We start from the raw sequence: 26,751 nt of genomic DNA on the forward strand, positions 1-26,751 counted from the left end.
CAGTACATTTATAATGGAAGATGTGCTACTTTCAACGTATAGTTAAATTTGAAGGTAGGTTTGTAGAGATCCTGATGATTAATAAAGATGGATCGAATCGTGTATACGCGCGCCTCGCGCTTGACATTGATGGGACACAAAAATATAGATAATCAAAAGAAAACGAACAAGAGCAAAAAATAAATAAACGTTACAAAGACAAGAATGGTCAATATACATGTAATCTTGCTTGCTACAGTAATACAAAACGTTTTAGTGCTGCAAAAGGTTTTTGTAATAAAAAATGAAAACTACAAAAATCAAATTACTTAAAATTTTAATTTTTTTACATATATTGGCTCAGAATAACATATTTATAATGATTCGATAATGTTTTGTAGATTGCAAATACTTCGGGTTTTGTAGGTTTAACTTTCTTGTTTCAATACTTTTCATAGCATTAAAACTTTCTATATTACTGTAGCTATCTAAGGTATGTACATATCGACCCCAGCTTATCTCTGTACATTTTTTTGTACTTGTATGCTTAATATATGGTTAGGTTACAGATAATTTATTATATTGATAACATTTAATGATTCACTGTGTGTTTATACTTTTGTTTCTGTGAAATTTATCCCACATATGTTGTTCGAAATTCTGGAAATGTGGGTTTTAATAATAATGTTATAATCAAAATGGTCATAAAATAAGCCAATAATATTTAGAAAACCATAGAAAAGTGAGTACAGTGTTCTGGCACGTTCGAAGGTAGAGCACCTCCGCTAGTACAGCAGTATGTTTACGGCTTTACAACGCTAAAATCAGGGGTTCGATTCCCATCAGTGGGCTCGGCAGATAGCCTAATGTGGCTTTGCTACAAGAAAACACACACACTAGAAGCTAGAGTTAAAATGAGGGAACTGTGGGGCGTGAACTATTCAGTGTTAGCTGTTGCGGTCACTTTGTGCAAGAAACTTTGTTGTTTCACGTCAGTTAACGTCATTTGTAACATAGGCAAATAACATATTACGGCAGTGTATAAACGTTGAAGTTTATAGAAGTGTTAAAGGAGGAAACAATTTATTACAGTTACGTCGAGTTATTTGAATGTATATATAATCCTGCAAAATAATTTATTACTACACGTGTAAAATTAGTTAGGCCTAATTCTGGTAGTTTAGTTTTATTGTTGCAGTTTTCATTTTGTTTATCAAGTGAGGTTTGCACCTAAATCACGTATCTTTCAAAAAACATTCCACAAATACATTTTAAAAGAATAAAATGTGCGTGAAAGAAGAATTTGTTTGTTTCTGTTTCGAATTCATGTAAAGGTAAACGAGAGCTCTCTGCGCTAGTCGTCCTCAATTTAGCAGTCGTAGACTGGAGGCAGCTAGTTAACACCACCTAATGCCAACTCTTGGGTTACTCTTTTACCAACGAATAGTGGGATTGATCGTCACGGCTGAAAGGTCGAGCATGTTCGGTGACAAGAATTCCAACGCCCGATTATGAGATTGTGAATCGAGCGCCTTAATTAACCATCAGTCCATACTGAAAGTAACAGTACTTTCGTTATTTTGTAAAGTTGTCAATGACACTTAAATGATTATAGTAAATTTGTTACAAAAGCTTCCTCTCAAGTTGGTTTTAAAAGGAATAATTTAGACATATTTCAGGCCTTTATATTGATCGTGTAATACACGATGGATGACAAAAAAAACAAAACAAAAATCACTTAGAACTCAACCAGGGGCGAAATATTGACATATTTTAATATTTTCTCCACTTTAGAGAACAATATTAATAGAAATATTTAAATAACTATAATTAATTAATAAGCTTTTGTCTAGAATATCGTTATAAATTCATTTCTAGATGTTTTATAACCTGGGCACAAAAACAATATTCTCCATCATTTGTTACACACATACATCACAATAATAAACTTTATATCGACAGTTCCCTCACATAAGATATTCATGTACTTTGCAGTTCGTGTAATTTGTTAGACATATTAAACATTATGTAGATTTATAGTAATTTAAAGCCCATTGTGTTGTCGGTGTAATCAGTAACAACTTTAAACACTTCAATAAAAATTAGTGCAATGCTTTTGTCTAGCTGTGGGTGATGTTACGGAATCATGCAAAACTATATTTCAAGATTAGGCTTACTTAAATTTTCCCTTATATGGCACTAGGTTAAGAACTCTCGTTCATGTAGGCTGTCTCATCCTTAGGCCATGGGTGGAGTGATAACCGCTACGAAATTTTCTTGTTTCAGGTCTTCCCACGCCTGACAAGATCTCTTGTGGTCACATGTGTGTCGTTCTTCCCACCCTTAGCAGGTAAACTGCTTGACTATAAATGTTGTTCTTACATTTGTCGCTGCAGAAATTGGATTCTGTTTTATCAGCGCATCTGTTGGAAACAGTGATAATTTCTCAACCAGCAAAAGGTAAGATTTCTAATATTTCTGTAATTTAGTCAAATAAAGTGTGAACTCTGGTGAATATACTTTTCTCTATTTGCATTGGTGGTGAATATCGTTATTTTAAAACTCTAACAAGTTATGACGCCAGCTCAGAGATATTCCATTTCTTTCTTTCTGTTTGGTAAGGGTTCTGGCACTGTGGTGGTAGTCCGAAAACTTCTCCACTGCAGGAATTAAACATCAAATCTTAACGTTGTAAGCCCTCAACTTTACTTCAGGTCTCAAGGGGACGACAGGTGTTTATGTATTACTATTATCAGATAATGGAGACTTTCGTTAGTAAAACGCTTTTTGGAAGTTTACTTTGAAATACGAATAATAATGATGAAAATATCTGTTTTTTATTATTTTATATTGACAAACAGTTATTTAAAAATAGAAATGTATGGTGAGCAAAATGTAACTTTATTCACCTAGTATTTACATAACTACATATAAAGATATTGTTTGCATTCCACATAAGGTTATGATTTACACTGTTGCATTTTTCTAACAATTTTAACATGGCCACCTCTTTAGCACTATTACTAGCTTGTTACGACGAGTAAAAACATTTTGTTGAAGTTGTTTGAAAATTTATACTTAACTATGGTTTGAAGATACTGATGCTTTCAATAATGAATCTTTTTATTGCAAGTTAAAATAATTATTGATTACATATTAAGACATTTTTTACGATTAACAAATCTTGAATCATATTAAACATTCAGTGTTATTGTAACCTCTTTAAGAAAATTTTCCCACCTTTATTATAAATCATGGTAGTGGTTCATAATAGGGATTATTCATTTGTTGTTGTTCATACAAAGCTACATTAGACTTTAGACTTTAAATTCATAGAATTGCTACTGTCCCGCCGAGAGATAAACCATTTGTTATTTTTTATCGTTTGATATTGTTCCGCCAGCCTACAGAAAAAATGGCTGTGAGTATTGTACTAAAACCTGGGCAGTATTAGTTAGTGCATCGCTGCGCATTATATAGGGTAGATTTTAAATTAATTTGGCTACCTAGCGAATAACAGCAGTTGTATAGTATGCCTGCCCTTTCAGAAACGACGCTTCTGATAGGATAACAATTTCTTTTTCTTACCACTGCATGACTGATTTGGGCCATGTTACACCTAGGCTGCATCCCACAACAAAGATTTTTAACTCATAGTTTAAAAGACAGCATTAAGCTCAGTTTCGATCATCGGATCAGCAGTCACGATAATGGCTGATCGTAGGCATCAAATTTTAGCCAACACTGCGTGATTGATAATTTTATAAATATTGAAGGTAGAGTAGCCATGTTTATGAAACACTATAAAAAGTAGCAAGAATCGTGAAGATGGCGAAAATAATGTCGTTTCTAGTCAGAAATTTTGTAGCTATATATATTACATATGGAAGAGATATGTATTAGTATAGTCAATTCAAAATTATTAATTAACATTCTTTCAACCTTGTAGAGTGTGCAGAATGCCACTCTATGAGGAAACATGGTCTTTCAACCTTGTAAAGTGTGCAGAATGCCACTCTATGAGGAAACATGGTCTTTCAACCTTGTAGAATGTGCAGAATGCCACTCTATGAGGAAATATAGTCTTTCAACCTTGTAGAGTGTGTAGAATGCCACTCTATGAGGAAACATGGTCAGCTGAAGCAAAAACGTGATCAACTTTACGAGGGCCAGTGGAGAAGAGAAAGAGGAAGGAGAACTATTACAGCTATAAGCAATATTAAAACTGTTTCTTTGTATGCGTATGCTATTAACGTATGGTGTCTTATATTTGCATGTATCTATAGAACTTAAATTTCATATGGTTATGTATAAAAATCATGAAAAACTTAAAAAACATATATTATGTTTGGTTTGAATTTTGCGCAAAGGTATAAGAGGGCTACTCTTTTACAAACGAATAGTGGGATTGACCGTAACTTATAGCGTCCCTACGGCTGAAAGGGCGAGCATGTTTGGTGTAATGGGGACTCGAACCCGCGACCCTCAAATTAGGAGTCAAACGCCTTAACCCACCTGGCCATGCAAGGCCGCATATATAAATACAGCTTTAATATTTTAACAAAACTATATTATTAATTTTGAAGATCCCTATTTTTCCTTTTCAAATTAATAACTTTTAATAATTTTGTGTTGTTCTCAGTTACGAACTTTCATTTTTGGTCATCTTGCTATCCAGTGGCATTTTCTATAAAGCGCACTGCTTTACTGCTTATATTTTTTTATGATTTAATGTTTAAGTTTAAAATAACACAATAAGATTTTTAAAAATAATTTTGTAGAGATTGAAATTCTATTACATAGTATTAGTAAACTCTATTTTGTGTGTGGTTGATTAGAGTTTCGCTTACTGATCGTTGTATTATGCACTCACTCAACGTTATGTGTTTAATACGCTTATATATGGCACACACACACAAACACACGTATGCGTGTTAAATAATTTTAGAAGTAAAATAAAGTCATAAACTTATGAAACACTATAAAAAGTAGTGGTATTATTACAGAATAGTAATATTGAAGAGGTTGCGCCATCTACTAAAAGAGATGGACAAAGATGATCCAGATTCCTTAAAAAATCATCGTAAAAAAGGGGAGTTGCAACTCAAAAAATAACTAGTTTCTTGTTAGTTTGGAATCACGATTTACTGTGGCATTAAGGAAAATATTAATTATTAAAACTACATGTTACGATAGCTTTTAAAATCTATATGCATGGGCAGGATTTGGGACAAAACTTTTAGCGGGTTGTTCAGAAAAGTCTGAATTAATTATTGTGAATATTGTATGTATATTATATATCCCACAGAAAGAAAACGTGGTGATTAATGTTACCCCATCCCAAATTATATGGCACATGCTTATATAATGTTAATAATTTTAATTGGATAAAGGTCAAACCTGTGAGCCATATGCAGGTCCCAAAAGATTGGCAAAGTATTGCGTGCTGTTATCCATTTAACATTGTACTCTCTGTCTACCACCTTATGTGGGAGTGACATAAGGAAACAGGCCTGAACACTAAGAGGTGGTGAACTCCAAACCCTCTGTGTAACTTCACAGGATGTCTTCGAAGTTTACCCGAGATAATTATAATATCACAGGGAACACATAAGCTCCCCGGGAGTGACATGGGTAATCAGAGCCAAATGCTGACTTCTTTATGTAATTTCATGGGGGCCCCTAAGAGTACATTCGAAATTTATTAGAGATTATTCAAAAGCTAGAGACATAAAAGATGGAGACAACAGACAGACAGTGATCCCCTGGAGAGTAACATGGGCTCAGATTCGAATTACGGCCATATAATTCTACTTTGGCTCTAAGGATTCGTGTTAAGTTTGGTTGATATTGGTGGTAAAGTGGAGAAAGGCGTTGCTTTTATATATATTTATTTAGTAGAGGAAATAAGTATGGAAACAAATGATATACATATAGGAGTCAAAAGAAATAGTGTTTTTGTTTGTTTTTGAATTTCGCACAAAGCTACTCGAGGGCTATCTGTGCTAGCCGTCCCTAATTTAGCAGTGTAAGACTAGAGGAAAGGCAGCTAGTCATCACCACCCATCGCCAACTCTTGGGCTACTCTTTTACCAACGAATAGTGGGATTGACCGTCACATTATAACGCCCCCACGGCTGGGAGGGCGAGCATGTTTGGCGCGACGCGGATGCGAACCCGCGACCCTCAGATTACGAGTCGCACGCCTTAACACGCTTGGCCATTCTGGGCCAAGAAATAGTGACAACTAGATGGTGAATATATTAACGGTGCAAAATATTATAAAGATTACGAAAGAAAAGCAAATGAAATGGAAAGTACACTAGTATTTTGTATGAGAGACGTTTGTTTTAAACTGCGTATTCATAGTTTTTAAGTTGTCAAAGAGTTTACCAAAGTAAGATCGAGGAACTTTCTTCAAAATATCGTAATAACTCCCTATATTCGAGCCAAGTTGTTTAACCTTTTCAGATTTTATGTAAGCTCATTCAGTCTCAAGAATGCTTATGTCAAAACTTTATGCATGTGAAGCCACTTTTATATTATTCCATCGTGTTTTTTTTTATTAAGATATCATTTTACTGTATTTTCCGTATGCTTAGGATCATTTTGTTTTGTTGAAAGGTGAATCTCCGCTACTTGAATCGTGTTCTTGAGGGGAGGACATGGTGGATCAGAGCCTGACTGTTTCTGTCAGTAGTTGTGGAACCGTCAGTTTTGTGCTGATAACCGACACTCTCAACTGAGATGCATCCCAGACTTGTACTAATCCCTCCTCACGTTTCGCTACAGATGTTGTAAATTGACACCATTCTCTTGTCATTAACTGTCTGTGAAATGTCTGCGTGTCTAAACGTCCGTCTTTAAATGAATAAATTCCAGGAACCATGACGGAGTATTTTAGTCAGCTGGCCAAAATTCTGGAAGGATAATTCACCTTGAGGTAGGCTTAATGTATAATTATGTAGCTGATGAATAAGATAACACACAGTGTAATCAGTAGCCTACCAAATAACTAAAGTGTGGGAGAGACTGTGGTAAAAGATGATAGACAACATTTAGGCAAGTCGAGGATATGATGCTGTAAATAGAAATTAGTACACATTATTACTATCGGTAGCAAGGGTGGCTATAGAATATTTATCGATCAAAAATGGCTGCTGGTGATTGAAAACATACAAATTTGACGAACTCCCAGCAGAGTGAAATTTACTGTAATTTTGTATGAAGGTGATGGACAGAATTGTTCACTGCTAGTACTGAGAAAACTGCAGCAGATATGTTAAAGTTCTAAGGAATTGACAAGTACCTCACGCACAACTTCATTTTGAGCGAGAGTTGGTGTCTTGACCAATCGGACTTTTACTTGTTAGCGCGGGCATAGCCAGGTGGTTAGGGCGCTTGACTCACATCTGAGGGATGCCGGTTCGAATTCTCGTCCCTCCAAATATGCTTGTTCCTTCAGCTGTGAGGGCTTTCTAATGTGCGGTTAATTTTAATATTCGTTGATAAAAAGTAGTCCGAGAGTTGACGATGGGTGGTGACATTTTTTTTCTAGTCATTGCCTACTAAATTAGGGACGGCTAGTGTAGATAGTCCTCGTGTAGCTTTGCTCGAAATTCAAACCAAAACCAAACCAAAACTTTTATCTCTTCAGAATATACTTATCACGCGAGAACAGTTTCAAGAAAGTGAACTTACTATGCGCCAGAAAAACTAAAATGCATCTGTTTCACTTTTAGCACCCCTAAGACTGTACTTTCGGGTGTTGAAGTTACAAACTTTATATAAATTACAGAAATGTTGTGTCAACTCTTCTTTATTTAATTTTGGAAAATATTTGTGTATTCCACATAATATGTACATTAAGTTATAAGAATGAAGGGGATCATGACGAATAATGTCATAACTCATCCTTCCTGGTACCAATATACATTTGGAATAAAAGGATAAACAAACTTTAACATGGTGGGCCAACTAAGTCTGAGCTGAATTTCAACACTAAATCACATGACAGTCAATAAGCTTCCTGATACACCACCTAACATTTTAGTGACAAGGTAGTTACACCAACACTTCATGAATTCCTCGTGGATTCGCTGGATTATAACACATCTTCAATAAAACATTGCGACCGGTGCTGAACAGGTTCACAACATTGAGTCTATGTAACCTCCATACACTCATTTGATGATAAAACGAGTTCAAAGCCATACCAAACCACACTTCAAACTACTTATCCCAATATAATAACTCCCCTTTATTTTAAGTACAGTTTTAACACCCAAACCAACCGTCTTTAGAATACATTTCTACTTGAAAAGGGTTTCTCGTGATTTTGAATAACTTGACGAACACAAGGGCCTGGAAAATGAGAAACATAAATCTTTCTTTATTCTTTCAGTGTTGTGTGTTCCATTGTGTGTGTGTGTGGATACATCCTTGATTTCGACTACTTCCCCATTTACCCGATGAAATTTCTGTGGACTCTCCTGTTTATAGGCCTTCATAAGAAATTACAATAATAGCATTCTTGATCATCTCATTGAAAATACCTCCAGTGCAATAGTTATAAAAATAAAATAAACCTCTCAGAGTGGTTGGAACATTAATCATATTAGTGAATTACGAATATAATAATCGTCTCCTATATTTTACTTTATTGTCCATAATGTACTAAGAAAAATCAAAGCATTTCAGTTTATCACACCCTACCATAGACTATCTCTATGATTATTTTAAATACTGTTTTCAACACGAAACGCAGTAATTTGGAAAACTACCTCATAACCACATGCTAGATAATGGAGACTGTCTCAGTCTTACCAACGCATTTCTAGAAGAAAACAGTACAGCTCACTACATAGCTATCATTTATAATCCAAACAACAAAACAACTAAATTGGAATGCAAATAAAAAATAAAACAAATCACAAAAAAGTAAAATGGTTATGATGATATTAATTTCTCTCGAATATTCACACAAATTTCGCTCGCTATCTTCAACTTTAAAATGATTGATAAGCTGATTTCCTTCTAGCCTACAACGTCACCCCCTTCGCCAATCTTTAGACACTGTAAACTCAAACTGAATGAAAAAAATTATCCGCCGCTCTTACATTGTATCCACAACAAGGAAAAATAACTATTATTTGAATAGGTCACTACCATCCCAAACTGCATTACAAGTGAAGCTTTATATAAGATTTTATGTGGGTTTAGAACATTCACACTGTTAATTACAAAATTAGAGGCCCGGCATGGCCAAGCGTGTTAAGTCGTGCGACTCGTAATCTGAAAGTCGCGGGTTCGCATCCCCGTCGCGCCAAAGATGTTCGCCTTTTCAGCGGTGGGGGCGTTATAATGTGACGGTCAATCCCATTATTCGTTGGTAAAAGAGTAGCCCAAGAGTTGGCTGTGGGTGGTGATGCCTAGCTGCCTTCCCTCTAGTCTTACACTGCTAAATTAGGGACGGCTAGCACAGGTGGCCTTCGAGTAGCTTTGTGCGAGATTAAAAAACAAACAAACAGAAACTAGTAAAGAAAAAAAAAATCAAACTTTCCACCACTGATGCCAACCATCTGAGGATATGGATTCTTCAAGGTAGAAGATATAGTCAATGTACAGATCTCTTAAGTTTCTGACGACAGTAAGATATGGCTTGATTGAGTTCAGCCATAATGAGCATGTAGTTGCATGAAAACCTTTACTATGGAGGGAAAGCTAAACGAAAGTGCTCAAAAGAGTAGTGGAAATAAAAGAATGGGATGAATAGGCTTGGCAGAAATGTTCCTCACCAATGAGTTGATCAGTTATGAACAACAGTAGCATGTTAGAAAAATAGAGAGAATAATATAACTTTGCTAATTTCAAAATATAACATATACAACAATTCATGGCGTGAACCTCTGAATCTTTGGGGTAGTATCTCCTACAAAGGTGGGGGAGACTTTAGTAAAAACCGGTGTCATACAGACAGCAGAAAAATACAAAAACATCCTTTATGAACGCACTTAATTGATCTGAGGTTTGTGGTTCAGAAGAATAACAGCATTACGTATGTGAAAACATGGTAAAACTACTATCAGAGGAAACGGGTAGTTGGAATGTTAGAGCATCTGCTCTAGTTTGCCTGGAGTTTAGATTTCAAAATCATTCCTTTTCTTGCGGTAGAGTGTATTACACTAACGTTTCCGTATTTACTTCCTTTAAAATATATACACTCATCTTTAGGCATGTTTTTATATCTTGATAAATTTCGACACAATGATAGTAACTACAACAACAAAAATAATCAATAATGTAGATGAAAATTTTAAATATTCTCGTGCACTGCTTTTATATTTAACTCTTTAACTCTCTCATGACTCATACAAACCGCTTCTGCCTAATAACTTTAATGTTTAGGATAAAATATATATATATATAATTCTGACATATTCCACTGATCAGACCCCGGTGGAACATCGATACGTTTATAGACTTACAAAGCTGAAATTCGGGGATTGTTTTACCACAGTGGACACAGTAGGTAGCCCAATGTGGCTTTGATCTGAAACAAACACATGAACAAACTCCACTGACCACACAAAATTCATAAAAATAATGTAGAAACCACAAAGTCTCCAGTTCATATTCCTGATTAACATAATTAGTGAAAGACAATGATCCCATTTCATGTCCAAGTTATTCTGTCGGCCCAACATGGTCAGATGGCTACGGAGCTTCACTCGTTATCTGAGGGTTGCGGGTTCAGATTCCCATTACACCAAACATGTTTTTCTTTTTAGCTATTGGGGTCTTATAATGTGACTGTCAATCCCACTATTCTTTGGTAAAAGAGTAGCCCAAGAGTCGGCGGTCGGTAGTGATGACTAGCTGCCTTCCTTCTAGTCTTACACTGCTAACTTACGGATAACTAGTGCAGATAGCTTTGCGCGAAAGTTCAAAACAAGTAAGCAAGCGATTTGTCTTTATTTCATTTTAAACGCTTTAATAAAAGTATTGATTATTTAAAGCAACTTATAACTTTCTTTTTACCCACACAAATATAATCTTCATTATAAACACAACTTAAACCCATATTACATGCAGTCACAGCTCCTCTACTTTACCTTGTATGTTTTTTACTTTACCACTATTGTTCTTTATTTTACATTTTATACATTATAATGACACGTATATATATATTTTTTATAATTTATATTTGACTACATTCGTTATACTAACGTTTGATTATTATCTGCACAGCATTATATTTATGTTAGTTAATGGTATTTATTATTTTATATCAATTCTCACCCAGAGAGAGTCCCATCCCAGTGGTACAGCGGTATGTCTATGGACTTATGACGCTACCAACGTGGTTTTGATACCTCTGGTGAACAGAGTACAGATAACCCATTGTTTAGCTTAACTTCAAACAAAGACTTTTTCTAATATTTTTAACATACTTAAGAATGTTCTCGCACTGTAAGAGACAAAATAATAATTACTTAAACAAACAAACAAAAAACTTTGATAGTTATTTCATTAAATCATATATGAAGGACCAGTATCTTCCATTATAGTTGGGGACATTGGGAGCATATGTTTCCCAATTTTTGACCTATTAATAAAGTGCCTCTTTGAATGGAAAATAGAGACTTGTCAGTAATTATCAGAGAAAGTTGTTGTTTCAAGTAAGGTGTCTCCCCCCTCTAAACTTCAGGTTTATTTCATCGCTTGTGCATTTCAAGTTTATAACATATTCACTAAATGGCGGTTGTTGTTGCTGAATCCTGCTACTTGTCTTTGGGCAATTGTTCCACATTCTGAGAAAGTTCGTAGGTGGTAGCGAGACAATATGATTGCAGCCATCATTCTATAGTCATTCAGATATTAGTTTTACTAGTTTCTCTTTAAACACGTGTTTTAATCAGTGCATCAATTTAATGATAGGGATCTCAGGTTCGTTTACAATTAAAAGCTAATTACACTATGAGGCGTAAGATTTAAGCGACGTTTAAGAGAAAGTTGTTCAGCTCACACTAATGGCTCTTGTTAAGACTGTTTATTATTACTAATTGTTATTTTAGAATTTAAACAAATCTTCTCATAGAAATTATCACATAATGGCAGAGGAATTGAAGTGCCTGATTATAATGTCAAGCGATGGCATATATTTTCTTATCACATGTCTCTTAAAATCACATTTTAAAAATTAGTTTACACCATAATGTTATAAAGTAATTACCTTAATTAAGCTTTTACATGAAAAAGACAATAAATGGAAAGACTTAAGAATCGGGACATGAATCTGAAATATCTGACTAATTAGATCAGAGTTCTGCTACTTACTGAGTTATCCAAAGAGTACAAGCCGTTCGTATCATTTTTCGCCTATAATGCTTTCTACCATGAGTATTATGACACATACAATTTTGATTTCATTTTTATAAGTCACGTGCTGAACTATTTTTTTGGCCGCACATTTTTTCACACACAAGGTGTTTAATTTCTTATTAAAATACACCGTTAGGAAGGTTCAACTAAATGAAAATTAATATTGCTTAGAATGAAACGGAGAACGAGAGAATCATTTTTGTTGCTATACAACGGATATGGTAAAGGAAACGAACGGTAACACTCACTTCTAAAAAAAATATTAAAAAAAAATTGAAAGTGTCGGAGTGGGTGCACCACATAAAGTGAGGAAACAAAGTAAGAATGGACAAAATATAATAAAACTTCCTTTGTACAATCTCGCAAGGGGGCGTATCTAACATCATGTCCATGCCCACTCCGTTTATTTTTTCTGTTCGACATACAATAAGCCAGGTGGACTAAACTTATAAAATTTAGTTATGTTTATCGTACAATGACTACAGGCTTCGGTGAAATGAACTCTTAGAGGCAATAGATGTAATGTAAGGTCTGCATATACGACACCAGAAGGATCAGATATTTGTGTGGACCCATAACTTGTATGTTTGTTTTAATTTACAATTTTCCCTTCTTTTTGCAATTACATGAGAAGGTAAGAGGATTTCTTACATTAGCTATGTAAATGGATTAAGATACAAAGATACAAAAATGTTAAGAAGTTTCTGTGGATCGACATCATGGATTCGTTACTGTCTGTATAAAAGAAGTAGAATCATAAAAAAAACAGTTTTATACGTAACCATACGTTGTTTAATGTCATGAACAGGAAAGAAAAAACGAAGGAGGCACGGACCGGATGTTGTTTACGCCCCTCGTGGGGTTGTACAAAGGAAGTTTATTACACCCTGCCCATTCCTACCTTGTTCCCCACTTTTTTGGTGCACCCATATCTGAACTTTCAATTTATATATATATCAGTTATACTTGTTCATGTATTTTTCATACAAGGTGACATGATCTTATGTATCATTCTTCCATTTATGTTCTATCCTGTATGTATATCATAAGTGTGGCTGTACATCATAACATAATGGTGTGTATGTGATGTGCATTCTACTCACTTACTTACGGTGTGTGTTCGCATTGTGAATGTGTCTGTGTGCTGTATATGTGATAGCACACGTTACATTGCGCAATGTCATTTTGGTGATGTAGTGTGAGTTGTGGTTGTGTGCTAACACTAAGGGTTGATGATGTGATTTCATTAACTACTTCACGCTAGCACTAGTATGTGGTACCTGTGCCATTGTTCTATTTGGTGAACTTATAACTGTAGTAATTTGTTTGTTACGCAGCTAGAGACATATAAACAATGTCAGTCAGTCAGTAGTATTGGGAAATTTGTGGTTTTCTGAATTTTTGTATCTGTTCTGCTAACTTTCTCAAGTGGTTCCAGTACTTGTAATATGGGAGTGGTTTTTTTACCACGTAAAGAGTATCTGTAAAATACTTTTGAATATTTATTATTTGTTGATAAAGGTATATAGAAGTACTCTATGTATTATATATCCCCCATTATAACTGAAAGTACTACTGTACTTACGACTTATTGTAGTTAAGAAACAAAAGAACGTAGCAAAATGTAGCAAGTCATTCGATCAAATGAAGTAATCTTCGACTTTGTATTTCATACCAATAACAACAGAAAATTTATCAACAAGTTTGTTCGTCTCTTTTAAAACATATTATCACACAAAATCTAAAGTACTGTCTTTTCTAATTTCATGATGATTTGCCCTTGAACAGTCAGTTGTACTTTATCGGTGTACTTGTAACCTCAGTGGGAAATTTAGTTTACAGTTACTTCAATACAAGTATAAATATTTAAATTTAAAGAAGTTCGCTATCTTACAAGTCGTTTCGAGGGGGTGAAATATTCAATTAGTTTAAAATCTACAAATTTATGTTTTGAATAACAAAAACTTCTATAAAAAACAAATAAAAACATCAAGTTGAGTAGAGGCGTCACAGTATTTCTTTCGTCTGCCGTCTAGTGATAATCCAGTTCAAGTTTAACTTGTAGATTTCATTTTACGCCCAAAGCCACAGAAAAAAAACACCTGTTTGTGGTGTCGATAATTGAAGGAAATTAGTTTGTACATAATTTGTTTCAAACTTATTAATAAGCTCCATACAGGTTAAATGTGAGACATTGTTTAACTGAAAAATTGCATCCTTTTTTTCATTAATCAGTGCAACATAATTACTTCCTTTCTTTATTTCTCTTTAAACTCGTTGGTGTTATATAATTTTGTATTTTTTAAGGGTAACTAGACAACACGTAATCAATGCGTTTTTTTTTTGTTTTTTTCAGAAGGACTTCGAGTAAAAGAAATGTCTCCAAAGAAGTGATTGGTCAGAGGAACTTCCGAGTGCATCTTACAGGGCAGCATTTAGAGATTATTCTGTGCTTACTCTAATACTGTCAGGTAAAGATGTGTTCGGAGCTTTCGAAAGCAGCGCTTCTACCGTCAATAATAGTTTTGTATGAACTGACTCCAAGAGGACGAACTTTAAATCCACTAATCTCTCTAATTCAGATTTTAAAAAGTAGCTTACAAGAAACTGTTTTATACATCAACTAGCATTGTCGTTGTGATCTCATACACCATACGTTTTTATAATCCGTTGGTGAGATCCTTCTAGTGTTAATACTCGACCACATGTTGTATTCAGGTTCACGATATGACTAATACCCACAGTAAACGACGTGTTTGTTTCAAGACTATTTTTTGTATTTCTTTGTTTTATTACATATTCTAAAAACAATTATTTTGTACAGATGAAAATGCTGGAAATAAATAAATATGCTCATAGTTTGAACATAAAATATATAAGGTTCTCAGTATTTTCAATTCCGTGGTTTCACGTGAAGTTACATTGTTATACTATGAATAACTTAAAAGTTGGTTTAGTGTTGCTGGACCAACATCTCAAAAATGCTAGATACAAACCAAGAACACTTATATCTAACTAACAAAAAAATATATTCATCTCGCACTACTGGAATATTCACTTGTGTTTGTCCTAAGACTCAAAATACTTGTACATATAAAGAAATAAGTATCTATTTAAAGTATCTTGTTTTAAAATACATACCACAAAGCTAAACAAAGTAAAACCATTTTTAATAGTACTTTGTTTCATCCCACAAAAGAAATGCATTAATATATAATAGATTTTTCAACTGGATTTTTGTTTCAGAAATACTCCTATATAATCGTTACATGAAAATGATTTTCAACACACAAATCGGCCACCATTTTAACAGCCAATATAAAGTTGCAGTAGAGCGAAATATATTAAAACTTTGACACTATTTGGTGTTGTGTTTGTTGTGTGATGGCACCAACAACTAAGCACTTTTTGGGGGAGGGGGTAGAGGTTATATAATAATCCTTTCTTACACAAAATATCCATACTCTTGGGTTATGAAGAAGAGTTCAAATTAGAGGTTTGTAACTTTCAAGACGTATATGTATTTTTTGTTAGCAGCAATATAAAACAGGAATATGATGGACTTTGGAAGCTCAAGCTATTTATAAAGATATCTAAACAAGTCGTACCTCAGTCGTGACAGGCAAAGTGAGGGATCCTTTAACAAATGAGAATCAACAAGCACAGAGGTCAGAGAAAAAGTCGTCCACGTGCCCTAGGCAACAGTACGCAACATAATTACGAAGGACCTCCGTCTGGAAAAAGTGACAAAAGTTACTTGTATGCATGCGTTTAACCATCACAAACTTCAAGCTGCTGAAGAATAAAAAGGGTATTAATGCTATTTCATATACCAGTCAAGTCATGGGCACAGTCTTGTTGATTTGTGTGTAAGCTGTTGTTGAAATGGTTGCTAAAAGATCGTCTTAATTGTACACCAGTATGGAAAACATGCAGGGAGATGTGGTGTACTTTGGGCATCGCAGCTTTACGACTGAGATATTTTCAGTTCATACTGTGACACAAAGCTATTGTAAAGATCAATGGGCAATAGATACAGCATGACCAAACCATTTGGGAATTTGATGTTGATGAAAGACTCACGTCTAACGTTCAAATACTTACATGGAATGAAAGGTCAAGCCAGTTTTAACTTTAGTATGTTGCAAAATGAAGTTATTTGTTGCTTATCATATAAAATATACGACAGGAGGCAGAGATGTTGTTTTTGAGTTTTCATAATCGAATCAGAAAGGTGAATTTTCTAATAAGGTCACAAAAATGAGGTTATTTTATAATTAAAAAACATAAGATTTAACAAGTAAGAAAAGGGCGACATTTGATTTTCATGTTTCTGGACCAGCAGATAAGCCATGGGCGATGCCTCTACTGATGATAATATTAATTAATCCATTGTTGCTTCTAATTCAATGACTAATTGAAGCAGCGTATCGCATCAGTGAAGGGAGTACAAATAAGGTAAAGCAAAAGCTCCATAATTCTGTTATAAAACTATGGTCAGTAGTTTCACAAGCATTTCACCTGATCCTGAACTGAAGAGGTAAACATTACTAAACAAGTAATATGTACCTCTATTACATATTGAAACATAAAGTAACTTTGACTTTTCAAATTAAAGAAATATCCTACACAATTTGCAAGGAATAGAATTAGTTAAATTCTACCAAACAAAATAGTTAAGATTCAAACCAACGTGTTTTATTCAGTTTGAACATAAATCAGTAATCTTTATTCCCCTTTATTCAGACAAAGTTGCAAGATCTATGAATATGTTAGTTAAGTCTAACTTATGCCCGGTAAATTCTTAAAGTTCAAAGTTTAGGTATAGGATGAAGTATCCTGTGTAAAACTATACTCCAATAGTTGCCATGTGCATTAACATTCAGCGCATACTTTGAGTAACAATATGTTCTACGGTCAAGCAAGCGAAAACTCTAAGTTGTACGTGACTAATACTGTTTTCTGTTTGTTTGTTTTGAATTTGGCCAAAGCTAAACGACGGCTATTTGCACTAGCTGTCCCTGATTTAGCAGTATAAGACTAGAAGGAAAGCAGCTAGTCATCACCACTCACCGCCAATTCTTGGGAATGATCGTAACATTATAACGCTCCCACGGCTGAAAGATCAAGCATGTTTGGTGTGACAGAAATTCGAACCCGTGACCCTCTGATTAAGAGTCAAGTCCCTAACCACTTGGCCATGTCGGGCCGATTGTTTTGTGTATGAAATAAGCTCGTCGTAGCTTTCTATTTATCTGTTTATCTATTCATGTTGATCTCTGGTTTGCAATAATAAATCACATTATTGATATCAGCCTTCTGCAAGCATTAATCATGATAATACTATCATTGATTCCACTTACAGTACTTAAAAAGTAATTAGATAAGCAACAGTAACAGAAAGAAATAAACAGTATACAGTATAAACAGTAGAAATCTTCATTACCGATGGGTAATTCGAATGTCTCAGTGATAATTTAAAGCGTTGCTGAATTTATTTCATCATGCTAGGCAAGAGTAAAATCAAAATCCCTTTAAAAATATCCAGCATATACTTTCAGTAAAAACATATCGATAGACAGGTAATCAACAATTATTTCAAAATTTCATATGCACACAACGCACCACCCTTCCTTTTTCTCCCCATCTACAGCATCATTTAACATTGACAGAAGATTTATTTTGTCCGTAAGTAATACGTTGTAATGAAAACATAGGCATCCACAGAACTTATTCCAGATGGAGGCTTGTTTGTTTCTTTTGAGTTTCGCGCAAAGCTACACGAGGGCTATCCGCGCTAGCCGTTCCTAATTTAGCAGTGTAAGACTAGAGGGAAGACAGCTAGTCATCACCACCAATCGCCAACTCTTGGGCTACTCTTTTACCAACAAACAGTGGGATTTACCGTAACATTATAACGCCCCCACGACTGAAAGGACGAGAATATTTGGTGCGACCGGGATTCAATCCGCGGCCCTCGGATTACGAGTCGAAAGCCTTAACACGCTTGGTCATGTCGGGCCCCTAGATGGAGACAAGCCTACAACGTCCGAATACTGAGATCGATGTTATTTGAACGGGGCTCTTCCAGAAAATTTTGAAAATCAGATTCTGTGAATGCTATTCGATGGTATTGTGAATTTTATTATGAGAAGTGAACTAGACGATGATGGAAACGACATAGATGCCCATCAGGAAATGCAGAATTAAGGATAAAAGATTGTAATGTTTATTTGATGAGTAAAATGGTAGCAGAACTCAGGCCATCGTCTTGAAATTTTAATGCGCTGCTCTAGCTGATTCTGATATATTTTGGCACCCTAATTTCGTCATTTATATTCAAATGGCATTGTTTTCTAATACATTTTAAACGAATTATAATTTTATTTTCAAATTCCAGGAGGGTGTCTCCTTGACCTATCCTGCAGAAGCCCGTCTAATGAAAACCAACAACATAAATATGAATGTAAAACACTAGTCTGGTTGTTGTAGATAAAGGTGAAAATCTCGAAAATAAAGCAACTCAGCTACATGAAATGGACTTGTTTTTTTTTTTAAGTTTGTGTGTGTTTTTATTATAGCAAGGCTACGCCAATCTATCTGCTGAGCCCACCAAAGGGAATCGAACCCTTAATTTTAGCGTTGTAAATCCGTAGACTTACCGCTGTACCAGCGGGGGTCTTTTAAAAAAAAATATCCATGTGCAAGCATACAAAAAGATGAAGCGGCTCATATAAGTCCCGGTACTCGTAAGGTTTGTGTTTGTTTTTGAATTTCACGCAAAGTTACACGAGAGCTATCTGCATTAACGTCTCTAATTTAGCAGTGTAAGACTAGTCATCACCACCCACCGCCAACTCTTGGGTTACTCTTTTACCAACGAGTTACCAACGAAAAGTGGGATTGATCGTCACGTTATAACGCCCTGAAAGGACGACATGTTTGGTGTGACGGGGATTCGAACCCTCGACCTTCGGATTATGAGTCAAGTGACTTAACCATCTGGCCATCCTGGCCTGCACTCGTAAATCCCGATAGAATTTTGTCTGTGATGGTAGGCCAAACACACAACATACAGTCTTCTATATAATTCTACTGCTTTTGCTAACTGCGTGTAAGGCTCAGCATGACCAGGTGGGTTAAGGCGTTCTACGCATTATCTGAGGGTTGCGGGTTTGAATCCCCGTCGCACCAAACATGTTTGCCCTTTCAGCCGTGAGGCCGTTATAATGTGACGGCCAATCCCACTACTCGTTGGTAAAAGAGTAGCCCAAGAATTGGCGGTGGGCGGTGATGACTAGCTGCCGTCCTTCTAGTTTTACAATGCTAAATTAGGGACGGCTAGCGCAGATAACCCTGGTGTAGCTTTGCGCGAAATTCAAAAAACAAACAATGTGTATCAAAATATAATATGTGCAATAAAGTGCTACCATCTATGGTTCATAAATCACAAAACTACAAACATAATAATCTTTGTATTACTTCTCGTAGTATATATCTATATACACGTGTTTAATTAACTCTCTGTATAATACGGATTATTTTACAAATTCAATGTCCACACACATTATATTAAATGTATCTGTTTCTACGCGAATCATCACTTATTTCAGCCTTATTTATCATTCAACAGATGAATCGCATGCTCATTAATATTAACTTCTGCGCAGAAAACGAAACTAAAAACAACCCAGTAACGAGTATAGCTACTTAACTTAGGTGTACTATTCTTGCATTTTTACTTACCGACATTAAAATTTACCTTGTGATGCATCAGACCATATATTTTCTACATGTCTAGTAGAATAAAAGAATTTTTAAACGTTTCTTCTTGTTAACTTTATTTCTTAGTCCTCCACTAGTAGATAATGCCTGTTGCGCTTTCTGAGATCTTCCTGCATTTTCAAAGATGGTGCAAAACAGATTAATGACATAAATATTGACAAGTAGGCAATATCTTCACTATATGCGCGACGTTCGTTAATAACAGGTGGTAGTAGGGTAGCTAGCGTGGAGATAGTCAATTGTATCGCTTTGCATGAAAATATAATAATAATAATAAAAGCATTAATATACAACAAAGTTTATTGCTTTAAATAATTTACAAATGAATCTTACGTGTCACGTGACACATATAGACTCTAGTATTATTACAATAGATGACGGTTTTATTTTCTTGCTAGTCGTAACTATATATCACAATAAAAACATCGATGAACATGTTATCAATACATCACCCGTAAGGGATACTTAGTTTTATTATAGTGAGATTTGTATACATCTATGAGGGCTGTTAAAAAAAACGCAAACTGACGTCATAAAACAAAATGTACTTTATTTAGAAGTCACAGGTCTGGGACCCATTTAAAGTACTCTCCTCCCCAACGCACACACTTATCCCAACGGTGTTTCCACTTGTTGAAACAGTCCTGGTATGCTTCTTTTGTAATGTCCTCCAGCTCCTTCGTCGCATTTGCCTTAATCTCGGGAATCGTCTCAAATCTTCTTCCTTTCAAGGGTCTTTTGAGTTTGGGGAACAAGACAAAATCACAAGGAGCAAGGTCAGATGAGTAGGGGGTGGGGAAGAACAGTTATCGAGTGTTTGGCCAAAAACTTACGAGTTCTGAGGCACAAATTTCACAGCAACGCGGTGCATCTTCAAATTTTCGATCAAAATCTCGTAACAAGATCCAACTGATATCCTACACTCTTCAGCAAGCTCCATGACAGTCAGACGTCGATTTGCCCGCACCAGGGTGTTGATTTTGTCGACGTGTGGGTCGTCAGTTGACGTGGAAGGACGCTCATCATCTTCAATGGACTGTCGACCATCCTTAAAACGTTCATGCCACTTGAAACATGCCGTACGATTCATAGCAACATCACCGTAAGCCATGTTAAGCATAGCAAAAGTTTCAGTCGCAGATTTTCCAAGTTTAACACAAAATTTCACAGCAAGTCGTTGCTCCTTCAGGTCATTCATTCTGAAATCCGCTAAACGAAAAAATCGCACTTCACTTAAAACCGCGTAGCTAATACACAAATGAAGATATCTGCAATCGGGAAATGTCGTCGTAATCAGCTGATCTGTGCAAACCTAGCGACACCAAGCGGATTTCCTGGAACTAACTGGAGCCGCGCAATTCAAACAGTCCGCGTATTTTTTGAACAGGCCTCGTATGTGTATAAAACAATATAAATCAGTAGTTCTAGTGCTATAAATTACATGTAATTTATTTCTAATTACTTTCTCGTTATGAAAGCTATGTGTTTTGGTTCTGCTTTTGTTTACTGTATCAAGCAAGCTCAGTGTGTTTGTAAAAGCGTAGGAAAATTTAGAAACAAAAAGTGTACTACAAATATGTTACAGTTAAGACTGTAAAACTAAAGAAAAAAATTGTTGAAGTGAACTTGACATTAATGTTTTTATTATGTTTCTGTAAAATGCTAAGATATTTAGCTTTCTTTTTTTAAAAATCGTTTCGGAGTAAAACTAGCAGGAATCATGGGTGCTCACAGAAATATTTTCGGTGTTGGGGAGGGGGGGTTTGTTACAAAACATATATGTAGGAATCAGTTTTTACCGTGCAAGTCAATAGACTTAAAGAATATTTGTCATGTGTGCTTAAACGTAAACACAAATTTACAGTTTTGATAAAATTCACTATAAAATATATAACTAGGAGGTTAAGCTTATAATACGTGCATTTTTTTTTTTTTGTGAAATGTAAGGGGGACGAATACCTCCTCTTTCCTCTTCCTACAGCCGTACATGGTTGGTATGGTATTTTCATCATTTCTACATCATATTATTAATAGCTCAGACACAGTGTAATAGAATGTTAAGACTAATAACGGACAAAATAGGACAGATTAAACTACACTGTGATTGAATAGTTTATAGTGATATACGGGTTATTCCATGCCATCTTACCTAAGTCTTCCTAGTTCATATCTTAGATTTCTTTAAAAAATTCAAGCAAAAACTTCATTTTTTATTTATTCAGCCATGCAAAATCCTAAAGCTGTACTGTATGGCTGAATAAATCTAAATGAAGTTTTTACTTAAATTTTTTCAAGGAAATATATGACATGATCTGGGAAAAGTTCTTTGTTCTGGATGAGGGTGTATGGAATAACCCATATGTTAATCCTTGCCTGTATTATTATGTACAGATGGTGCAAATACCACCCTAACTATTTAGTTGCATTGTTTTTGGAATAGAAGGATAAATGTTATTATTAGCCATCCCTATATTTACCACTTTTTTTTTAAGTTTTTTCTCTAGGTGTTTGTTTTTTTTATACAGTGTTTTAATAAACATAGGTAGGTTGTATTTATAATAAAGTTCCAAATTTAGTGAGGTTCCATATGTAATATATTTTATCTGTTACTGATTGGTAATTTTTGTTTCACCCTGTACTTAAATTTTTTAAAAGTCTTTAAAACACCAAATTTTGTAAGAAATCTAACATCAAGGGGTAATGATAACATTCTGTATTCAAGAATCATGATTTAAAAGAAAATTACTAGTTCTAGTTATTAATACTACTTTTAAAAGTGGATACATCATTTGAAACTATGCCATCCCAGCAGGACCATAGCTACAATGAGACAAAGGAGACAATTGCCTACTCAATATCTCCCAAAAAGTGGGGGACCCATATAAGGAAAAATTTAACACAAGAAATCATGAACACATCGTCAATAGGAAAACAACTCCAATCAGTTAACAAAAGAGCTCCAAATAATTTCAGCAAAAGAGTCCCTAATCAATCATGGAAAGGGCCTCAATCAGTTTTTAATTGCTATGCACATTATATACTATTTAAAACCAGCAAAGGGATTTCCAGTTCATCAAAAACTGATATGTATAATATGTATTATTTAAATATTGGCATGCACATTGCCCCAGTATCATAGAAACAGTTCCTTGAGCCCCCTACCAGGGGTCTTGCCTGAAAGGGTTGAAAAGGGCCCACATCATGCTCAAAATAAAGTTTGATAATTATGCAATGTTGTGGTGTAATTATTTCTTCCTGGAAAAAGAAGTTTTTATGTGATAAAAATTTATTTAGCACTAGATATGGCTCTGCTCAGTGAATTTTTGTTTTTGAATTATCATGTAATAAAAAAAGAAGCAAAATATATTTACATTCTGAGAACTTGTGACTCAGTCATTACATAGGTATTGTTACAAAAAGGAAATGCTGTGTAGTATTATAAAATTCTAATGACCTATTGAGGAGGCACTCAAAACACCATTTTGATTGTTAATCTGAGGCATCTCTACACAGTCAGTGCAACCTCCTGCCTGATAGTATTAGTAATATAAATAATATATGTACATTTTGATCCTTATTTGATGAAGGGTTCAAGCATATTTTTGCACCAAAAATGTGTATATTATAAAATAATTTTGCTCTGAAATTAAACACTCAGAGTTTACATATCATCATTTGTACTGGTTGAATAGTGCATTTATTGTACAGTAACATTTGGTTCATCCAGTGTCTTACATTTACACTTTACTCAGAATGATCAGTGAATAACATTAATATTAATTTCAAAGGGTAGCATGATTCACATAGATCCACACCAACCAAGTAAACCTCTCAGTGTGGATTCCTATACGTGGTGAGGGGACCTCCAAGGAAAGGTTCTGTTCTTTCAGTTTACCTCCTCTGGGATCTAAATATCCACCCATGAGTTTGCCTTGTGTGGTGACTCGTGAAGGGGAGGATTGGATCCTGGTAGTTGATGGGTCCAACCCATACACACAACTTTGTCCTTGAATTCCTGTGGATGGGCAGCCTTGGGGTAGGCCCCCTTGGATCAGTCAGCTGGTCTCCATTTGGGCTAGGGTCAACCAAGCACCAGTGTTGAATGCTCTCAACAGGTGCTGTGGACATTGCATCTGATACTGGTGCTCACAAAATCCTGGTGTTGCTGCAGTGTTCTTGTTTGGCATTGTAGTGCGTCCCCTTGTAGGTATCCATAGTGGGTGGGGTCAGTAGGAACAGAAATATTCTTTTTCATTATGGATCCACCAAATAAAAACTTAAATAAAATAGTGAAAGACAGTCCATAGGTAAACAACCACATTTTGAAGATTCTGAGCAGCAATCTTTAACATCTGTAACACCTGTACCTCGTTTTCTTATACTACATTCTCTTTCAGACAAACCATTAGGCCAAATGTCTTCCTTTTTCATTCAGAAGGGCTAGAGGGATTTGCTGGCTCTCCATAGTTAGTAAAGAAGCTTTGCTCTGGTGACATATTGGTGGAAACATCCACATCTCAACACAGTGAACTCCTCTTGCATTCAAAGGCGATTGGGGATATACCTATTGAGGTTACCCCTGATACTACATTGAATTCCTCATGAGGAGTTATTGTTGAGAGGGATTTGAAGAACATCCCCAAGTCAGAGATTCTCGCTGGTTTCTCCACCCAAAGAGTTTCTGCAGTGAGGCATATCTCAACTCACAAAGATGGAATTATGATGCCAACCAATGTGCTCATTCTGACACTTACATTACGACATCCACCTACTTCCATCAAGGATGGTTATCTTAACTGCAAGGTACAGCTATACATTCCAAACCCCCTTGGATGTTTCCAGTGTCAGCGGTTTGGTCATCCGAAGAAATTTTGTTGTGGTTCCTTGATGTGTGCTCGTTGTGGTGGTAAGGACCACGATGCCTATGAGTGTGAAATGGACCCTCCTTGAATCAATTGCAATGGCTCTCACTTGTCCTATTTTTGTTCTTGCCCTAAATAGTTGGAAGAAAGAGGTGCAGCATTTGAAGACATATGCTGCCACACTTCATTCTGCTACTACAGTGGGAGTACAGATGGATCTCTCTGTGCCTCCAAAAGAATCATTCTCAAACCAAATGAAAAGTCTTTTGACCTTTATGGTTAAAAAAGTTGATTAATGAACTTCAACACCCATCTCTATCCCTAACATACATTCCAACAAACCCCAAGATCCATTTCATTTGGTTCTGGGTATGGGCATTTCCTTAGGCATATTTTTCCCACCACAAGATGCAAAACGATCATTCGTTCATGTCCTTGGTCGATAGAATCCTCTTCCAACAACAAAGACCTGCCCAGTTGACCCAGGACAGGATCCATGGAGGTTGACAGACCGTCCTCGAATAAAGTCTCATTCAAACTGACAGGAAGGCCACAAATACTTAGATAACCACTCTTTAGAACTGTTGTGTGCAGAAAAGCATCGCTGAATGCACAGCTTGTCAAACCTTGAAGTGGATGGGCTATAGAAGCAGAAGACCATGCCAGGTTCCACTCCTATCAGCTAAGAACAGGAAGATGAAGCTACTGTGGGCACAGGAACATCAAAAGTGGATGAATTACCATTTTTGCTGTGACATGCAGATGGTAAGACCAGAATTTGGTGTAAACAGCATGAAACCATGGATCCGTCCTGCCCTGTGTCAATGGTACAGGCAGGAGGTGGTGGTTTAATGGTGTGGGAAATGTTTTATTGGCACACAGTAGGCCTCTTAATACCAATTGAGCATCATTTGAATGCCACAGCACACCTAAGCATTGTTGCTACCATCTGCATTCCTTTATGACCACACTCTACCTGTTTTCAAATGGCTATTTTTTGAAGGATAATGTTCCATCTCACAAAACATGCATCATCTCAAGCTGGTTCCATGAATATGAAAGTGACCTCAGTATACTTCAAGGGCCTGCACAAATTCCAGATCTTAATCCAATAGACCTCCTTTTGGATGAGGTGGAATGGGAGGTTTGCAGCATGAGTGTGTGGCCAATGAATCTGCAGGAATTTCATAATGATATCAAGTCAGCATGGACTGAAATCCCTAAGGAATGTTTCAAAGATCTTGTTGAATCCATGCTACGAATAATTCAGTTTGTTCTGGAGCAAGAGAGGGTCCTACCCAGTACTAATAAAATGGCCACTGAGTGTTTGCATTAATTTCTTAACTAATGTGTAATTGACAGATAGTGGATTGTTTTTCAAACACTGTTTAGTAAATTCAATTGTGCAATTAGTATTCACTGATATAAAGTAAATTAGTAAGTATGGAGAATTTGAGTTGAGTGAAGGCATTGATTATACAACAGGTATGGCCCATCAAAGTAAGGACATATACCAGGAGATTCTGGCTCATACCCTGTTGTTCTTATTGTTGTAAAAAAACTAGGTATCTGCATTTCACTACTGTGTGATTTTTCATACATGTAAGTATGTTATATGGTGTGACGTATACACCATAGGTAGAGATTGATTTAATTTATTTTTTAAGCTTTGTCAATTCAGTTGCTTGTGTAAACAATGTATACACTAACAGCTTTGTTCTCACACCATTATATTTTCCTT

At 35.6% G+C, this 26,751-nt stretch overlaps 1 long non-coding RNA gene across 1 annotated transcript; it reads left to right on the forward strand.

Moving 5' to 3' along the window:
• Positions 1–2,283: 2,283 nt before the first annotated feature.
• Positions 2,284–18,327, forward strand: LOC143223002 (uncharacterized). Its single transcript, XR_013012610.1, has 3 exons — positions 2,284–2,439; positions 6,604–6,922; positions 14,720–18,327. It is a non-coding gene; the product is annotated as an uncharacterized LOC143223002 (long non-coding RNA).
• The last annotated feature ends 8,424 nt before the right edge of the window (positions 18,328–26,751 follow it).

The sequence above is a fragment of the Tachypleus tridentatus genome, chromosome 8 (assembly GCF_004210375.1).
Source record: "Tachypleus tridentatus isolate NWPU-2018 chromosome 8, ASM421037v1, whole genome shotgun sequence".
Taxonomy (NCBI): domain Eukaryota; kingdom Metazoa; phylum Arthropoda; class Merostomata; order Xiphosura; family Limulidae; genus Tachypleus; species Tachypleus tridentatus.